Source organism: Urocitellus parryii, chromosome X (genome assembly GCF_045843805.1).
Source record: "Urocitellus parryii isolate mUroPar1 chromosome X, mUroPar1.hap1, whole genome shotgun sequence".
NCBI lineage: Eukaryota > Metazoa > Chordata > Mammalia > Rodentia > Sciuridae > Urocitellus > Urocitellus parryii.
In genome coordinates, this window is record NC_135547.1 from 59319934 (window position 1) to 59324753 (window position 4820).

Below are 4820 nucleotides of genomic sequence, written 5' to 3' on the forward strand. Positions count from 1 at the left end.
AGTTTTTATTCGTATGTAGAAATGTTATTGATATAGCATTGCCACTCTGCTGTCAGGCTCTTTTTGTGAACTCTTTTATTAATTTTATTATTTTTCTTTTTTTCAGGCTTCTCTAGTAGACTAACAAAGTTTACAAATTATGACAGTATTATCTCCTCCAGCTATTCAATAGTTCGTAGTTCATTTCTTTTACTTATCTCTCTACACTGTCAAGGTCCTCCAGAACAGCAATACTGATGATGCAGTGCATATTTCTCCTGTTTCTGATTTTAATAGTCTATGTTTCAGTGTAAGGTTGATGTCTGCTGCAGGTTTCTGAATAAATGATATGTCATATTTATATAATCAAATTTATAAAGCAGTAAAAATGAGTGAAATAGACCTGTATGTATCAATCTAGATTATTCTCAGAAACCTAACACTGAGTGAAGTATCAATTTGCAGAAAGATATTGTAAAATGCTATTTATATAATTATAATATCTGAGATGGTACTATATATTATTTAGTTTATCTGTATATGTATATATATATATGTGTGTTTATATATATAATGTATATTTTTGTGTATATATATATATATATATATATATATATAATTTTTAAATGGTCACCAAAGAATGCATCAATTTTGAAATACCAATTGCCTCTTGGAGGGGATGAAGCAAATGTGACTGCAACAATATAAGTAATTTAATTTCATTAAAAGAAAGGTGTATTGTGTGCCTGATACAATCAATACAAAATCACCTAAACATATCCTCAAAATTTTTATAACAGTAAGAAATGCAAGGAAATCCCAAGAGCTTCTCTGGGTAGAGGAAAGGTAATCTACCAATCAGATTGGCATCAGACTTGCTATTCATAATACATGATTCTAGATGTCCACATATTTAAAATGTCTTTACATCCTTACAGAATATGCCCCAACTCTATGCCCAAATACACTATCAAGCTTGTTTGTTTTGTCAATAAAGATGTTATTTAAGCACTGATTAGCACTCAAAAAGCCAATCCCCAGCACCATAAAAACAAAAGAGGTTTTCAGGACTGAAAGTATTAAGAAAGGTAGCAGAATACAACAGTTACTAATAGGGCATTATGTAAAAATGTGGATGTGTAACCAATGTGATTCTGCAATCTGTATTTGGGGTAAAAATGGGAGTTCATAACCCACTTGAATCTAATGTATGAAATATGATATGTCAAGAGCTTTGTAATGTTTTGAACAACCAATAAAAAAAGAAAAAAAAGTAAGGAAGTTTTTAAACTGAAAAAAAAAAGTATTAAGAAATTTTACTTCTGGCAGAACTTCTTTTAGAAAGTTCTTGAACATGTACTCCAACAAAATGAGGTAATAAGTCTAAAGTAATTATGGACTGTAGGAAATAGTGATCCCAACTTGAGAAAGCAGTTAAGGTTATTTTTTTTCTTTTTAACATTTTTATTGGTTCTTTTTCATTACACTCAACAATAGAATTCAGTTTGATATAATTGTACAACTATAGAATATATTTTATTTCTAGATAGGACCCTATTCTTATGGATGTGCATGATGGTAGTATTCACTATGGTGTATTCCTATAAGTACACAGAAAAACTGCACATTCATTCCACTTTCTTTCCTTTCCTGTCCCCCTTCCTTCCCTTTATTTCCCTTTGTATAATCTACTGAATAGCTATTCTTCCCCTCTTCCCCATTATTGTGGGTAGCTTCCACATTTCAGTGAAAATATTCAACCTTTGGCTTTTTATTTTTTTTAATATGACAGCCAAATACCAAGCTTTAACCAGACCAAAGTGGAACAAGATGAGAAAAGATTTAGGGTAGCATGTGAACTCATGAATAACAGGGTACCTGGTAAAATGAATTGAGACATTAGAAAATTATTGAGAGATTAGAAAAGTGGAGGATATGATAAAGGAAAATTAGGGAGAAAGAAAACCAATTAGATGAATCCCTTAAGATAACGTTACAGTTGGGGCTGGGGATGTGGCTCAAGAAGTAGCGTGCTTGCCTGGCATGCGCGGGGTGCTGGGTTCGATCCTTGGCACCACATAAAAATAAAGATGTTGTGTCCACTGAAAACTAAAAAAATAAATAAATATTTAAAAATTTCTCTCCTCTCTCTCTCTCTCTCTCTCTCTCTCTCTCTCTCTCTCTCTCTTTAAAAAAAAAAAAAGAAAGAAACCTTTACAGTAATGATTCCCAATGAATCATGCCTTCATGCCTTCTGGTATCTACAGCATTGTGTGATCCCATCCCACATGAACTTGGGCCTGGCAATATAATTGGCTCTCAGTAGTTTAAACGTTAGCAAACTTGGTCCAGGAAGAGGCTCAAACAGCAAGGCTTGCATTCTTCCAGCTTGGAAACCATCACGTGTGGAGCTGCCTAGGCCAATTCTATAGAGGATGGGACCATGCAGAACGAGACAAACTTTTCCAATTGAGAACCCTTAGAAAAAGTTGCCAGATAAAATATAGGTCTCCCAGTTAAATTTGAATTTCAGTTGAACATCATATTTTTAGTTTATGTTCCAAATATACTTAAAATATTAATTGTGCATATGGAATTCAAATTTAACTGAGTACCCTATATTTTTACTTGCTAGTTGTTATGGTTGGATCTTAAGTGTCCTCATAGGCTCTTGTGTTAAAGGCTTGGTCCACAGCTGATGGTGCTATAAGAAGCTGTTGAAAACTTAGGAGGTAGGGTCTAGTGGAAAGAAATGAGGACAACTGAGATCTTTCTCTTGAAGGGGATATTCAGATCCTGGTCCCTTTCTCCTCTCTTCTTTCTTCTCTCTTCTCTCCTCTCCTCTCTCCTCCCCTCCCCTCCCCTGCCCTGCCCTCTTCTTTCTCTCTCTCTCTTGACCACCACGAGGTAACTAGCTTTGCTCTACAACATGCTCTCCTCTATGATGTTATGCCTTGCCACAGGACCAAAAGCAATATGAAACTATGAGCCAAAATGAACCGTTCCTCCTTTAAATTGTTTTCCTCAGGTATTTTTGTCACAGCAACAAATGCTAGATATGGCACATCATACTAGATATGAAGCTATATCATATAAGATATGGCAATCCTAGCTTCAGGAAAACAAGCCCTCAGATGAACTGTCAGCTGACTATACTCATATAAGTGAACTCAGACAAGACTAATTGAAGAACCAACTAGGTAAACTAGTACAAATCACTGATACACAAAATAAAAAAATTAAAATGGCTATTTAATGCTACTGACTTTTGAAATTTATTTTTTATGAAATAATGGTCCACAGATATAAAAAAGAAAATCGTGTCCTTGCTCCAAAAGTACAACTGGTTAAGATACAGCATCAGTTCAGCATTTGATTCAATGGAAAGGAAAAGAATCTATTGAATTCTAAATATGAAAATAATCTCCCTCTAGTGACACAAAGGGGCTTGACCTTGGATCCTAGAACATTTCTAAACAACTATAGTAGGATGGATTAAATTAGAAACTAATCCCAAGTGTCCCTAGGATCTGACTGTGCAACATGAGATGGTACTGATTTGAACTAGCTCCCAAGTTACTAAGAGGGATGCAGGTAAATATTCCTAGGATAAGATGCATTCATAACCTGATATGGTTGGTTTATACCTTGCCCCTAACTACCACAACAGAAGACAGTGGATAAATATACCATGAAGTGATCAAAGGGATATAAAGGCAACCTTCCCACAACTCAAGAAAGGCCTAGATTGAACTTGTGAACATTTTTGAGGGATTGAGAACTAATCAGGTGTTATTACTGTTGAAAGGATACCCACATGAGGTTTTAAAATAAAGGGGAGTTTGGCCCTCTAATAGAATTAATTGAGCTTTTTACTTCATATAACCATCTGCATGCAGCTAAGTGTCAGTTTTCTTTTACATTCTGATATATAACAACCAATTATTCTATTAAAGTCTTCTGTTTCAACTGAAGACATTGATAATCATGAACTGTATTTAGATGATTGTGACTATACAAATGCCACTCATTGCTGAGCCATGTAGTATCTTAGCACTTGAACCCATCTTTTTTTTAAAAAAAAAGTATTTATTTTTTAGTTGTAGTTGGACACAATACCTCTGTTTCATTTATTTATTTTTATGTGGTGCTGAGGATCGAACTGCACATGCGAGATGAGCGTTCTACCACTGAGCCACAACCCCAGCCCCCGAACCCATCTTTTATAGTTTTAAAAAACAATTCACAGATCACTTGTGGGGATGAGATTTCAAATAGATATAGACTTAATAAAAATTTAGCTGACAAAATATGGAATACAGAAGATGATAAAAGGCAGAATGAAGAATAGCAGGGACTTTACGTTTATTTTACAAAGTACAAATTTAATAAATACTAGTGGAAATTTATGAAATAAAAATAAATTTATATATATATATATATATATATATATATATATATATAATTTAAAGGTAAATGTATCTCAGTGATAGAGCACTTGCCTAGCACCCATGAGGCACTGGATTTCATTCTCAGCACATATAAAAATTAATTAATTAATTATATAAAGGTATTGTGTCCATCTACAAAGAAAAAAATTGAAAAAGTTAAATGTAGTTACCTTATTTATTTTAATTGATTTTTAATTTCCACTTCCTTCAAAAGAAAGCAAACATAGTAAAAGTTATCTCTGTCTTGCTCACTATTGAATTCCAAATAATTTGAATACTTCCACATCCACAAAGGTGCTCAAGAAATACTTGTGGACTGTATGGTTAAACTAAAATAATAATAACACAATAAACACTGAGAATAGAAGAAGGGGAGGGAGAAAGATAATA